General features: G+C 36.5%; 1 protein-coding gene across 24 annotated transcripts in view; it reads left to right on the top strand.

Annotated features, from left to right (window-relative positions):
* ZNF462 (zinc finger protein 462) overlaps positions 1-16,380 on the top strand; it is a 175,035-nt gene that overhangs the window by 65,726 nt on the left and 92,929 nt on the right. For 3 of the 24 annotated variants that reach the window (XM_087886389.1, XM_087886383.1, XM_034410636.3), the window contains exon 2: positions 11,733-11,852. The exons of the other annotated variants lie outside the window; for them this stretch is intronic. The gene's annotated coding sequence lies outside the window, so the exon portion shown is untranslated. The remainder of the gene's footprint in view (positions 1-11,732; positions 11,853-16,380) is intronic. 24 annotated transcript variants of the gene reach the window in all.

Raw genomic sequence — 16,380 nt, 5'->3', positions numbered from 1 at the left:
GGGGGAGAGTGACTGGGTGGGTGTGGCCAGCTTGATGCCACTCCCCAAACTGCTGTCATGTTTCCTCTTTGCATTGGGTAGACCGGGCCGAAGCCACGCTGGCCCAATGTTTCCTCTTCGCATTAGATAGACTGGGCCAAAGCGACGCGGGCCAGCCCTGTCATACATTTCCAGGACAGCCTTGCGGGCCAGATCCAACCACGTAGCAGGCTGGATGCGGCCTGTGGGCCTTGAGTTTGACGTCCCTGTTTTAAACTTATGGAAGTAAATGCTGGTTTCCAGCAAAGACATAGTAAATTGTGCTCATGGGACTGTGGGACACTGCAAACCGATGTAAATGGAAGCCAGTTGCTGAATGCCCAAAATGTGGTCACATGACCACTGAGAGGAACACACCCATCGAAACTCTGAATCTGAGTCACAGCCTGGGGGAGGTCCATCATAACTTCAAAAAATCGCTGAGTGACCAGTCATAAATTGAGGATTACCTGTATAATATCTATTAGAAACCGCTATAAGATTTTATTTGAGGCTTTTTTAAGAAAAGTAAAATAGATAATAATGTGTTCAGGGAGTGGGGTGGAATAAGCTCTTTAGGCAGCTGCTACATTTTTTTTTAAAAAAAATCATAACTTTAAAAAGTAATCTTAAAAAATCTAATCAGTGTACCTGATTAGCAATAAGCAAATATTTAGAATAATAAATATTTAGAATACTTTGGGGCACCACAACCAGAAAGGCCTATCTACACTACAATCCAAGTGGGAGTAAGAAGAAAGACCTTAAAGTAAAACAAAGTACATGCTTGTAGCTATGTATATACAAGGAAGCAGTAACCAGCAAATCGAATTTATCCTTTAAAGAAAAAAGAAAAAGAAAAAAAAGACATTGATATGACTGTGCTAATTTCATATGTTGAAAAACTGGGTGTTATATTTGTTTTGACTCATTTATATATGAACTTTACCCTTGTTCCTTGAGCGCAAACCAATCTAAAGGCCATGTTGTATAAAACGTTATGGGAGAGGCATATATATAGGTACTGCTTAATCCGGTGGTTCTCAAACTTTGTAATACCCCCTAAAACCATAAATGAATTTATGTGGATTACCCAATAGTAAAACTAATGTATGTTAGTTTAATAACTAATTAATAACTAATAAGGGTGCTATTAGGTTTCAGCTTATGCAGGAAATAAAAATGGCATTGGTATTATGACTCTTAATCTATATTTGATAGGACTTTACAAACTTTACAGTACGATGCAGTACCTCCTTACTATGGGTTTATATTGGTAAAATGATGATCAAAGCCCAGTATAAGTTTTGATGTTATTTTCATATTGCCTGTACAAACCCAAGTAGATTTTTTTTTTTTTAAAAAAAGTGACTCCTCCATTTTGTTTTGTGATCCCCCGGGGGAACCAACCCACAGTATGCAAAATCTAAATTATCTAAACACATCCCCTGTTTTTCTTCTATCATGACACTCAAAATTGGCTTCTTGAGTTCCCAGCGATTTCCCATTTCAAAACTGTGTCTGATTAAATTTCAATTTTTAAAAATCTGTTTAATTAGATATTGACAAATCATTGAACAGTATACTTAGGGTAATTTCTTTGTGAAAACTTTAGAAGACCAAGTCATCTTGGCTTTTCATATTTAACTAAGGTTATGGCATTGGCATATCATACCTTGAATGTCAAATGTTAGACACCATGTAGTTTATAAATGGACTAGTCTGTTTTTAGCTATATTTTATTAGCTGTGGAAAACTCTTGCCTCTGCAAAGTTTCAGGAACCTTTAATGCAGAGACTGATTACTGGTGAACGGGAAATATAAGGTAGTTAAATGTAATTAAATCATGTATCTCAGATAAAATTTACATTTTTACTTTTTTTGGTCTACTTTTCTTGGCATGGAACCCAGTTTGTTTCCCCAGTTAGATCTATTCCTGAATTTCAATTTTTAATTAATCTTAAAAGGATAAGATGGCAATAACCAATTACTACAGATTATCCTTGGGTTAAACATGATATGTTAAGTACCATGAGTTTAGAATAGTGAGGCAGCTTACAAATGCATTAATCATATTTTCCTAAATTATAAAAGAGTTTTCTTGAGCCGTTCTAGTCTAGTCAAGTTATTACTTACAACTCTGTATGATGAGCTCCTTAGAGGATTTTTTTTATTAAAAAGCATCCTGCTGTATATAACTAGATTTACTACCCAATAGAATTGAAACTGCCCAGACACCAAGTTGAAATGTAGCAAGAGTTATCAAATTTATTGTCTTAGTAAAAAGTCATAACAAATTCAGAAATGATACTGAAAATTAGTTCTTAACTTTATACCCACGAATGCAAATTCACAAAGAAATGTATTTTTCAGATACGTGCTTATTAGGAGTGTGGCTTATAGTTCTTTTATTGAATAGCCCGAAGGCCTTTTCAAAAAAAAGAAAAAAGAAACAGATAAAACAAACAGTTACAGAAATAACAGTCTAAAAATATATGATATATGACATTTAAAATTTAACAATATCGAAGTTCAATAACTAGATTTCCAAAACTAGATAACCCAAATAAGATAGCTCCTCTCTAACTCAGCTCATCTTTCTTACAATCAATGAAATTCTTTTCGATATAACTGGCTTTTATTGCTGTCATCCTTTTAAAATAGCGAGTGATAGCCCTTACCAGGGGAGGAGAGTCTGCCTTCAATAGAAATGATAATTTATGCCTTACATTCCAGTGGAGAAATTTATTTATAATTGGGGACAGATACTGTTTTCTTACTTCCTCATACAACCTACATTCAAATATTATATGCGCCGTATCCTCCACGACATTTGAGTGTGGCTTATAAAATGCTCAAGTTTCTTCCTCTTTCTGTATTTTTTATATAGAGGAACTTACACTATATGTGAGTCCAACTAATAACAGAAATTATCTGGATCAGTTAAGTTGTTCATTAAACAATTCAAATGCAATACAAGATGAAAACCAATTAACAGGGACAACTATCAGTACAAAATAGAAATAATGGGGTAGCAGCAATAGCACTTAGACTTATATACTGCTTTACAGTGCTTTACAGCCCTCTCTATGTGGTTTACAGAGTCAGCATATTGCCCCAACAATCTAGGTCCTCATTTTACCAACCTCAGAAGGATGGAAAGCTGAGTCAACCTTGAGCCTGGTGATATTTGAACTGCCAAATTGCAAGCAGCCAGCAGAAGTACCTGCAGTACTGCACTCTAACCACTGCGCCACCTTGGCTCAGATCTCTAAAGGCTAGGATAATAGTTTTAATCAGGGGATAACACTTTTAAATTTTGGGAGAACTTTTATCTCCTGCTCAAGAGACAAAATGTGAATGCCAAGAGAGCCTCCTTGAAGAAATGGAAATTTAAAGAATCTGGTAGTATCTTTTGAGACTGACAATTTAAGGCATAAGTTTATTTAAGGCATAAGCCTGCATCTGATAAAGGGAGATGCAGCTCATAAAAAATTATGCCTTAAATAGTATTGTTAATTTTAGTTATGGAACTTTTCCCTGTGGTGTCTACCATCCTGTTAGATTGGAGAAAAGGCATACACTGAATCCCATCTACAAGAAAGTGTCATCTGTCAGAACCCAGGAAGAGAGTTTTTTTTTTTTTTTTTTTTTGCCATGGCCCCTGCCTTTTGGTACATCATCCTCTCCAAAATTAGACTTGTCCCGAAAAGGCACTAAAAACCTGGCTTTGCCATTATGCTAGAGCTCTGATGGCATATATGAGTCCATGTCGTGGCTCATTTAAATGTGAGACTTTTCAGCTTTTATTCTTATTTATGTTGTTTTTACTGTTTACTGTTTCAGTTGTGGGACACCTAGAGACATATGAATGAAATGAGCAGCCTACAAATTTACTCAATGAATGAATAAAATATATAATAAATCATCTCAAAAGATATTACCAGATTCTCTCTGAATTTTGGCCACCATTGAGTCCACATGACTCTCATTCTACAATATCTTCCATAAATGGAATGACTTGGATTTCTTTGGGATAGTTACCCAACAGCCAAGCATTTGGAGAAAGTAACTAAAAGCTCTGGGGAATTATATCTCTTAGGGTTAGCTGAGCTAGAAATACAATAAATTCATCATTGGTTTACCAAACATGGTTTAGTCATAGGGACTTGTGACTTTGGTGTGCGTTCGTTCGTCCATGTATGGGGTATGCATATTATTGCATATGTCCATATTATTGCATATAACAAACCAATTAACTCTTACAAACAGAAATGTCTTTTCATGGTGATGACAACCCAGAGGTGTGATGGATCACTTTTTATGATTAGTATAATCACTGCAAACAGTGCATTGCTTGCTTGTCTATCAGCAGTAAGGTGGTATCTAAAGGTATTTTTCTATCACATCTGCTATTCGTGTATTTAACAGGTTTCCATTGAAAGCAGAACATTACTTATTTTCATGGATCATAGGATCCTTATGTTTGTATATTGTACCTTTGCAGGGAATACATCAAGCAGCTATGATGTATACACAGGTATTCCTCGACTTACAGAAGTTTATTTCGAAGTTACAACAGCACTAGAAAAAAGTGACTTATGACGGTATTTCACATTTACAATGATTGCAGCATCCCCGTGGTCATGTGATCAAAATTCAGATGCTTGGCAACTGACACCTATTTATGATGGTTGCAGTGTCCCAGGTTATAGGATCACCTTTTGTAACCTTCTGTCAAGCAAAATCAATGGGAAACCAGTTTCACTTAACAACCGTATTACTATCTTAACAACTGTGGCAAGAAAAGTCGTAAAATGAGGCAAAACTCACTTAACAGCTGTCTCGGTTAGCAACAGAAATTTTGGGCTCAATTGTGGTTGTAAGTTGAGGATTCCCTGTAATTCTGGAGAAAAGTTTTTTATTTCCCACTAGATATGTCTCTGGTTAGTAAGAATTCATTTAATTCTCTGTCTTTCTCTGTGTAGACATGTATATAGTAGATTGTTTTAATCATCAGGTTTAGGGTCAAATACTTGTGTCTCCATTTTGAATTGTTCGTAGTGTGAGCATACCTGTGCCTGCCGAGGATAAGATCCTCTATTATAAACCAATTGAGTTAATACCAAAGATGGGCCCTGTACTTTCCTGTTCACGGTCAGCCTTATTCACTATGTATTGGTAGTTCAGTTCAAAGGAGCAACAAGAAGAACTGTGGCAGGCAGTTGTAGTCATTCCAATTTATCATAGTTCTCACCAACCCCATGCCAGACCACACAGATTGTAAATAGCTATGTTTAAAGTCTCTCACAAAAATCCTACTTTGCATAAAAATACTTTTTCCTCCTGATCTTAGCTAAGGCTCTCCAAATATAAGGAGCATGTATTTATTCCTGTTGTTTTCTCTTCCTTCCTGCGCTATGTAAAACATTAGCCTTTAATACAATTATGGCAGGCTGGTTGTGGTTGTTATTGTCTAAAATTCATGTTTATGATGCTCAGTGACTACATATCCCACTGCTATGCACTGAGGTCTCGATATCTTCAAGCTGAGATTGCCTTGAAACAGGAGAACTAGTCCAAGATAGTACGGTATTTCCCAACGGGTACCCTGCCGGTTTGCTGGTTCCCACTCCTGTCAATGGAAACTAGTTACAAGCCAGAGAGCATCAGCTTGGCCATAGCTTGTCTAAATTATAACACTGATTAGACTGTAACTTTGTTTTCTCTAAATGACCCCGTTGGTAGGTTGTCTCAGGAGCTTTGAAATTATTCCCTACCTACATGTGAAGAAATGGAGGTAGTGACAGATTTTATTTTCCTGGGCTCCAAGATCACCGCAGATGGGGACTGCAGCCAAGAAATTAAAAGACACTTGCTCCTGGGGAGGAAAGCTATAGCAAATCTAGACAGCATACTAAAAAGCAGAGACATCACCCTGCCAACAAAAGTGCGTATAGTCAAGGCTATGGTTTTCCCAGTTGCAATGTTTGACTGAATGTTGGACCATAAGGAAGGCTGAGCGCTAAAGAATTGAGGCCTTTGAACTATGGTGCTGGAGAAGACTCCTGCGAGTCCCTTGGACTGCAAGGCGATCAAACCGGTCAGTCCTAGAGGAGATCAACCCTGACTGCTCTTTAGAAGGCCAGATCCTGAAGATGAAACTCAAATAACTTTGGCCACCTAATGAGAAGGAAGGACTCCCTGGAGAAGAGCCTAATGCTGGGAAAGATTGAGGGCAAAAGAAGAAGGGGACGACATAATGAGGTGGCTGGATGGAGTCACTGAAGCAGTAGGCGTGAGCTTAAATGGACTCCAGAGGATGGTAGAGGACAGGAAGGCCTGGAGGAATGTTGTCCATGGGGTTGCGATGGGTCGGAGACGACTTCGCAACTAACAACAACATGTGATTAAGACACCATGATTTGGGAAGTCTACTAAATACATAAGGCTGTCGTCTGGACGAAGAATTTTCTTTAGCAGCTTTGGTTTATTTCTTCAAAGAAAAAAAAATCTGAGCCAGATGTAGTCTTTCTATTTTCCTCCCCAAAGATATTAATTCAGAAATAATTAGGAGGAGAAAAGAACACACAGCAAAGGCAGCTCAAGCTGCATATACTGCTTGGCATATTTGCTGGCTGTGGAAGCAGAAACGAAGAGCACTGAACAGGAAAAGTGTAAGGAATGCATATTTTATGGCAGATAAAAAATTAAAACATAGGAACATGATAATTGGCTTTCTGCATATTCATGTTATACATATGCAGTTCTCATGGCAGAATATATTTAGGAACATTGTAGAGTGTTAAATCATCAAAGTATAAAAATATTTTTTAATAAAAATTCAAATAATGTTTTTGAAAATCATCATTAAATTTACTCAATTTTTATTATCACAGCTGTATCACAAAAAAGCAGACCTAGAACAATTGTTAACAAATGTTGAAAAAAAAAAGACAGGAAAATCAGTCTTCTTGGATTGCTGAAAGGAAGAGAGAGCTTGAAAAGACAAAAACCATTAGAGTCACCTCGTTATGAGAATCCAACAGAAAACACTTTTTTTTCAAGAAATTCACATATAAATGAGAATGATCTATTAAGCATTTTTAACATATAATTACTTAATATATAATTAGGCTTGATAGAATATTTGAGTGAGCTCTACTTTTCACTATACTGAAAAATATCCTACCATTTAGAAAATGAAAATGCTCTCCTTTGAAGATTTGTAACCTGCTACCTATCATATTGTGGATAATTTTTTTTTTATGGATGAGGGTCTTTTGTTTGTTCATTGTCTCTCTATCCTTGTTATTTAGTGATAATCCCCTCCCCCCTTTTTTTCTTGAGCTGCCTATATCTTTCTTCCTTTCATTGTAACCTGGCTACAGAATGTCTAAGCAAGCAGATTACTGACAGAGAAAGAATTGCCAGGTTGTAGCCTTCATGTTTAATTTTTGCTAGGTTTCAATTTCTGAATTTTGCTAGTGAGGACAGAGGGGATTTCAGTAGTCCCAGTTCTCATGACCATTGGTGAGCCACACTGGGAATTATAATTAAGCAACATAAGGAGGCCGGTAGGTTCCTTCCCCTGAGAGAATTTCTATTCCAGTTAACTTGGTTTACCCTTCCTGCCTTCGTTGCGCTCTTATTTTGTTATTGTTGTCAGGGTTGTAAGGATGAGAAAACGTTACTGAAAGATCCGATATCCAGACCAAAGCTTCTGTCTGCCGAGTCTTTTCAAAGCCTTCTAAAGTAGATGTTTTCATTCAGGTTTTTAAGCTTTTGCTGGGAACGATTTTGCCTCTTTTTGCAATATGTACCTAACCTTGAAACAATCTGTTTTAAGATTGGTGTATTTCCAGCATTAACCCTTATTTTCTGTTGCTGTCCAGCTTGGTCATTTCCACGTTGTTTTTTTTAAGTCACATCAAAGGCCAGAGAAACTTTTCTTGGAAAGGCAGGCTTATATCTTGGGGAGCTAGAGGAAAATCCTGCTATGTTCAGTTAATTTAGCTGCATGTCAAATTGGGGATTCTCATTTATTTGCTCTCAGTGGGCTTCCATGCTAGTTCACATTTCTACATTTAGTGGGCCACCAAGATTGTACAATTGCAACCTGTCTTTATGGGGTAATACATGTGAAACAATTATGCATTTTTAGGAGTACCTGATAAGTTACTGTGCATTTATCCTATAATTTTACAAAGCATTACAATTTCCAGAAAGCCAACAGTGTGATAGAATAATTAAAAAAAAACCATTCCATTGGTGCAAAAGAAATTTAGGGATTATGGTATTCCATGGATCAGAACAATCTAGAGCCTAAATCAAACTGTACTTTCTCCTCCTTGTATACCATTTTAATGCCTTGGGCTTTCCCTACTGAATTTTGGAACAAAAGTACGTATTGCTCTTTCCTTATATACAACAGCCCATATTTACTGTTTCATCTTTCATCTTTCCAGAATCAGAGAAGAAGCTTGTTCCCAGAATTCCTTGCAGGATAGTTGGAGTCCTGCAAATTGGGATTAACAATAGCCGTGGGTAGATGGGATGAGTCCTAGGCCCAATAATTCAAATTCTTGGATAAGTGCAAGGAAAGCAAGTTGGAATATGATGAATACAAATAAATAAAATACGACTGCTTAGAGCATTTGCATCAAGTTGGTCCTTTAGGAAATTAAGTCTGATAAATCAAATTCACAACTTCCTCAGCAAAGAAAGGAAAAATTGATCAAGATACTTTGCTCTGTGCAGAGCAAAGTAGGTAAGATCTCTTATAATTATCCTCCTTGATAAATTTGCTTATGAATTCAAGGAAAAAGCTGTAAAGTAGATTCTGATGCTGCATTAATTATTTTTTTATTAATACAATATTATTTATTCTCCATTTCTGACTGCAAATGCTTTAGTAATGTTGTTTATCCTAATTTGTTTTGTAAGGTGCATTTGCATTTGTCTGGGGTTTATCTGCCTATCTAGGAGCAAATTGCCATCACATTAATGAAAATATTTAATTCATATAATATAATGAAGTTATTCTGGATTTTCTTCATATTTAAATGTACTAGCTAGTTGTTATCATAATTGAGAGGGGACATATGGATGCAAAAGAAAAACCTGAAATCTGTTTTGACCAAGGCCCTAAATTGCTCCAGTAAGCAGGAATGGGAAAAAAATACAGTCCTTGTTTTCAGTGCTGAGTTAATTATCTAAGCTCATAAAGAATGGCCTGCTGGATTAGACCTCAGGCCCATCTAGTGCAGAACTCTGGTCTCACATGGCCAATCAAAGGCACAAGAAGCCCACCAGTCTACCAGCAGGTGGCCTTCGGTGGCTGTCCCACTGCCACCAGGGCTAATGGCCAACATCAGAGAGTTGCCTTAAAGAATACCATCACTAGACTCTTCATCCTACAGTCTGCAACAGGAGAGACTGTAGGATTTGGTGGCATTCCAATAATAAGACATGAGGCCTCCTAGGCCTAATTGAGCCTAATTGCGTTTCCTTCTATGATTGTTGCTTGCTTCTGACTCATGTAACATGGGGCTGTGCGTAGATTGCATTACAATTGAATTATCTCAAACTTTGGCCTTCATGTGTGGCACACTGCCAAAAAGGTTAGCCAGCACTTTTTCCCCCCCATAAGCTTGCTGATAATAAATTATGTTTGTTAATGTTCTCAGACTGAATTCAGTTTAAGCGTTTTACATAGTTTCTTTTTAAGAAACAGTACGGATCTTAACACCGAAGTATATTCACTGGCGTTTCAATCCAGCATTTTATAACATCAAGGAAGGAATTTCATAATTCTTAGATAATAGTTTTTATTCATTTAGGAAACGGCAGGTAATGCTTCTTATTTGTGACAGATTTCAAGTTCAGCAGAATAGGAATTCTGTTCCTCTTCTGCACTTGATTGTCCTGTCACTTTATTGTCTTATGTGTTCTGCCTTACTTGGCTCAGCTCCAGCAGCATGTAAAAACAGAATAAACTGACCTCATCTAGTCTGTGTCTTTACAGAACTGATTTTGGTTTTTGGAAACGGGAAATCTATAACTTTCAAAAGTTCAGACCTGTTAATTAGCCTGGACAGAATTAGTTTTATGAGATGAAAGACAGAATATATTGGTAGCTCTGCATGAATATAATTTGATTCATTTTCATATAAGTGGCTAGTATAAGTTTGTCTTGATCATGATGAGACTTAATTATAGCTAATTTTAATTGGTAACAATTTAGTATTTTATTGATGTGAAAAATGAAACTATAATTCATACCTTTTTTAAAAAAAATGTTCAATTTTTAATAAACAAATCATTGATTATTACATAATTTGAAAAAGGTAAAATTTTGAAGCTAGGTAGAAATACTAATGCAGTTAATAGAACCCAATGCAAAAATGTTTGAATGGTAATAAGAAAGAAAGATGAGAAGATGTCAAGCCCCTAGACCAGTGATGGCGAATCTATGGCACGCGTGCCAGAGGTTGCACGCAGTGCCCTCTCTGTGGGCATATGAGCCATCACCCCAGCTCAGCTCCGTCATGTGGGGGGGGCACGTGTGGGGGTGAGGCTCATGCGGGGTGTGTGCACGCATGTGCGGGGGGCAGGGTCACATGCGCGCAGGGCGCACATGCATTGCATTTTTGGGGTTCGTGTGCTTTGGGCACTCGGTCCGGAAAAGGTTAGCCATCACTGCCCTAGATATCAGTGCATCCAGATGGTTAATAAAATCTCTGTATTTGTCCGTCTTATTTATATATATTATAAATAAATAAGAGGGATTACATTCAAGTACAAAATACAAAATCATGGGAAACACCCAAACAAAGGGATGTCCATATGACAAAGATTAAGAAATACAGCCTAGGCACAGCACAATTCTTTGCATATTTCTTCTGAAGTAGATTTGTTTGAAATTTACATTAATAAAATAAAGCAATAAAGATTCCTCCCTTATTCCTGAAGTTTTACACAACAGCTGTTGGGATCAAGTTGAAGTTTCATAGTAGAATGCAGTATGATGTCCAGATCTATTAAACTAATTTTCACCCTAATATCTTGATTTTCAAGGGAAGTATCACATTATGTTATATTTTCCTCATCTGAAAAACAAACACTGTAAAAAATCAAGACTGTCACTGAACTTGAAGCAGTATTGTTCCACTACAGATCTGAATTTCATCCCACTTGTTTCAGTGTTCACCAATTATCCCACTGCAGCCACAAGTTTAATTTCCCTGCAACAGACTAGTTAAGTAGTGTTTTCTATGCCATACATATCAGGCTTACCTAAACTGGCATCATCCGGATGTATTGGATTAGATCTCAATTCACCCTTGGCATCATAACTATGGAAATCTGTTATAACTGGAGTGCAGGTTTGGGGAACAGTGCTCTACACAGTGGTTCTCAACCTGTGGTCCATGGATCCCTGGGGGGGGGGGCAAGATATCATAGTGGGGGGGTCTGTGAAGGCTTCAAGAAATGTTATGATTTGAATCTTGAATTAAGTCTTGGGGGTCTGTGACCATAAAAGGTATTTAAAGGGAGTCTGTGGTGAAAAAAATGTTGAGAACCACTGCTCTGCACCATAGTGTTATAACAACACTATAGGGCATGCTGTAGAAATTAATTGGGTTGACTGCAAGCAACAGCCCCTGTCTCTCAAAAGTGTTTAACTTATTGAAGTTTAACTTTGCTTATAGGTAAGAGAAGCACTGGGACATTGTGTATTACTAGCTGCACCAAATTTTATGATTTGTAAGGAGGTTTCAACTCTTCAAATAACATCTGGAGAATAGAATTCTTCCCCTCCTACAGCAAAGGTAGGAGTAAGTCTATAAAATACCCTTAACTGACAAACCAGAAGTTTTTAATGAACATTTTGAACATAATCAGTTTTATGGTTGTTTCCAATGTCTTATTTTATTGGTGTCTAGAGAAGAGCCCCCTATCTTACTGTGTTTCCCCAAAAATAAGACCCTGTCTTATATTTTTTTTGAACCCTGAAATAAGTGCTTGGCCTTATTGCCATGCGCTCAAAAGCCCAATTGGGCTTATTATCAGGGGATGTCTTATTTTGGGGAAAACAGGGTATATATCAATTAAGTTAAGATTTTGAGATCTTACTCTCTCAAGCACTCTCCCTTTTAATATTATCTGATTTGTATTCTCCTTTGCTGCTCTTTAGCAGATACAGATTAAAACATTTATTTTAATTTCACTCTGGTCTGTAAAATGATATTAAGCTACATTTCATACCTTTTTAAAAACAGTTCATTTTTAAATCAAAATTATTGATAATTGAAAAGCTGTGGAACAAGATTTAAAAAATAATGCAATTAATAGAACACAATGCAAAATGTTTGAATGGTAGAAAGATAAGATCAAGATGCCAAGCCACTAGGCATCAATGAATCTACATTTTTTTTCTTGTTTCTGACGCTCTTTAAAAATGCTAATTGATTGTATTAACATTTTTGTGCTTCTTTTTAATTATATTGACTTCTTTGGGAAGAGATTTATTTTGGGAAATAAAAAAAGAAATAGATTCCTTTGGAAAACAGAAATCCTGAGAATCCTTTCCTCATTTTGAACCCAAAGTGGATTTGTACATCTTAATACATCTTGTGAAGTATTAGAATAAAACATATTCACTTCTTGTCTTCCCATAATGTTTATAATCCTGTATCTTTAATCATATATACCATACCTGCATGAATAGATTTCCACTTGCATATTATCTATTTCCTTGTCAAGCAGCACAAAGATAATTCACACCCGTGTTATATCCAAGCCAGCACTTATTGCACACATTGTATTATATAATTCTGGAGCTTAATTCCAACAAGGACTTCCATGTTTATTTGCTTCTGTTTCTATGGTTGATGGCCCCCTGTAAAGATCTCCCAACCCTTCATGCAAATCTTAAGTTTTTCTCTGTTGAAAAGTCTGCTCTTTTGTCCACCACTACCACTTAAAATTGTTCTCTGAATGGAGGTATTGGAATATTACTTCAAGAGCGGAACCATTTGTCAAGTTGACCAGAAAGAGAACATCTCTTAATGTTGGAGTGATATCCTGGTTTTGTAACAGTGTTTGTAGAGGTCTACTGAGGAGTCTCAAACCTATATTGAGTTTATTTGTATTTATACATACAAACATGCAAAAACCTCTTAAAGTCTTTTTTTTTTTTGTAACCATTCAAGTATGATCTCTTTTTAACTAGCTAGGCATCAATCTACTTCCTTCCTTACTTCTGCTCCTTCGCCACATTAAACCTATCTGAGGCAGTTGGCCTCCATATATTAAAGTTTCTCTTGGGCTCAAGGTCACACTGCTAAGTCTGGTTGCTTTTCTATCTATATAGTCACATCCTGTCACCCATTTCCTCTCTGTTTCTCTCAGCACTACTACAAAGGGCTATTTTCCATTACTTTCATAAAGACATCAGACTAAATATTTCTTCTAAATATTTCATGCCCAGAAGAATTTAGGTGAGTCTATAATGAGAAGGTACAACTAACATTTAGTATGGCTATCATTTGTTGGTTTTGTGCAAATTAAACTGAGATAGGCTTCTATCAATTCTTTACTTGTGAAGCATTCTAGAATTGCACAAACACTAACAATCATGGTTAACACTAACGATTAACTATTGTTTCCCATTGTGATGTTCTTCAGTTGAATTTTGGATTGGAGATTTGCAAATGATTTTGAGCAAATTTGGTAGCTGCCTATGCATATAACTAGAACATAGTTAAAACCAGATAGCAGGAGGAAATTCCTTACTAAAAAGGGAGCTGCCCATTACAAATGTAGTTTCTGATTGGCCAGTTTTCAGGAGATAGTGCTGTGTTTGCATTAGATCTAACATGGATGATACAGAGATGACAATTCACAATAATTCGGAAAGTGCCAAAATAATTTGTCTTAAAGACACTATATGTAAAATACTTCACTTGCAATTTAAGGTAGCAATAGGATGCTTTGCCTTAGTGTTTCCTGATTTTAAAATCAAAATTTCTGTAGCAGGGAAATTGTAAAAAAACGAATGCACTCGGTATGATGTTGCTTATTGTATTTCAGGTTCTATTTCTTGAAGATTTTGTAAGATCTATAATTAGTTGGCTGTTTAATCACATTGCTGTTTCAATGCTTATTTTGGGTAGAGTAATCTCTCTCCAGCATAGGAAAAGAAAAAAGATGAGAGCAATGCTATGGCCTTCTGGATTCTATTAAGAGATGTTTGCTCAAATGTATGGAGAATGCAAAACTTCTCTACAAGTGTATTTTTGGAGGATTCATAACAGTTTTTCTCCCACAAACCCTAAGTCTCCGTCTCATCCACCCACCCTCCCTCCCTCCCTCCCTACATGGAACTTGAAATACTTCTTGAGATGGATATTAGAAAAATGACCAGCATATTTTTATTTAAATAAACTGTAATTATTCCCCAATCAATTCTAATATGCCTGCTCATGTGTGTGCGTATTGTCATGTTAAGTAAGGAAACATGTATTTGAAGGTTAAAAGATTTCACATACTGAGTAATTTTAAACAATGGCTGGGATACATAGAAGTCTATCAGACTTAGGACATTACATCTTTTTACTCTCTTTCCTTCCCTCCATGAAATCTCTGATTTTTTACATCACATTACAATATTCAAATATGTTATCTTTTAAAACCAGAAAATAGTTTCTAAACATGGAAGCAATTATACTATTTGATCTAGAATACAAATATAATGGAATTAAAAGTTTAGAAAAATGCTGTTTTATCTGAATGTGAGGGAAGACCTACATGATTGTTGTGTTTGCTGGATTATAGGTATAGCTTTCTGTCTCATCAGGAATTGAAAAATAAGAGTTCTGAGTTGCCTTGATAGGTCTACTTACATTGGAGCAAATATGATTTCCTTTCCAGATTTCCCACTTGGGAACTTGACTGATAATAGAGCTGAGCCCTGTGCCCTACCCCAGTCTTCACAACCTTGACAACTTTAAGCTAGATGAGCTTCAACTCCCAGAATTTTCTAGCCGGCCATTGGGGAATTCTGGGAATTGAAGTCCACATGTCTTAAAGTTTCTAAAAACACTGCTCTAGACTTTGAGCTCTCACATTAAGTGAACATCTAAATAGGATTAGAAAGTATGTGGTCTATTCAGCTCTCGTACATGGTTGTTTCAGTGCCATGCATAGCACTTTGCAAACCTTTTTAATGTCTCTTCAATACTTAATCCCTCCAAAATGTTTCCTAATGCAAATTATTAGAATGATTGCATTAAGAATAAGCAAGTAGTTGTTTATTAAATAAGAGTAATTGAAAAATCAGGGCATAAGACAACCATGGTGGCCCCAGTGGTTATTGGCACATTGGATGCCATACCAAAAAATCTTGGATGGCACTTAGAAAATTTGCACATTGATAAAATTTCCATCTGTCAATTGCAGAAGGCCACAATGCTTGGATCTGAATATATACTACACCGATAATATCACAACTTCCTAGGTTCCTAGAAAGAGTTTGATGCATATGAAGGTGAACACCAGTTAAAGAACTGGTAGCTGTGACTTCACTTTGTTGTGAACAAATAATAATGATGCTATTTTTATGTTCGCATAATTTTCTTTTGGATGCCAAATATTTAACATTTTGTTTGGCAGCCAGATTTTGAATAACTTCCTTAATCTTTTGGGTTTCTTTTTTATTTTGTTACTATATAATCCATCGATAATCATATGGACAGTATGCCACTGCTGCCTTTGTCATTATGGACAAACATGCCAATATTGTTTCCATATATCTCTCTTTCATGTGCATCTTGACAGCATATTAACATCAGCAGTGAAAAGCTCCATTCTTTGGCTGACAGATGGTTCTCCCTGCTCCCTTATCTTCCCTAGACAAAGAAAAATGCAGACACTCTATTTTGACCACTTAAACCACGTAAGGCCTTTGGAGGAAGCTCATCTCTACCTTCAAATCTTCTAGAAGTAATAAATAAATAAATAATAAGGAAATGGTTTCTTCAGATTTTGGTGAAAACATGAAGACCGGTCAGATGTAACTGACCATAAAGTTATTAAAGTCAGAGGCACTGTCAAGAGATTATGTGTTAAATAAATGCATGCACGCTGATCAATGCAATCCTCCAGCATAGTTGGGGTTTTTTTGGGGGGTGGGTGAGTAGAAGACCTCCTTGGAAACAAACAAAAGCTGAGCCAGCAACCTCTTGCTATGAGAATCCCGGTGTCAGGTATGCTTTTTCTTCATCTCAGAGCTTCTGCTCAGTTCAGCCAGATCTGGTTGTCTGGTTGTCCTTGTTAATAGTTGACAATTGCGTTCTG

This window comes from Pantherophis guttatus, chromosome 2 (genome assembly GCF_059756535.1).
Source record: "Pantherophis guttatus breed Tessera chromosome 2, ASM5975653v1, whole genome shotgun sequence".
In the NCBI taxonomy this organism is placed as follows: Eukaryota; Metazoa; Chordata; class Lepidosauria; order Squamata; family Colubridae; genus Pantherophis; species Pantherophis guttatus.
This window is presented reverse-complemented; position numbering and strand designations above follow the sequence as displayed.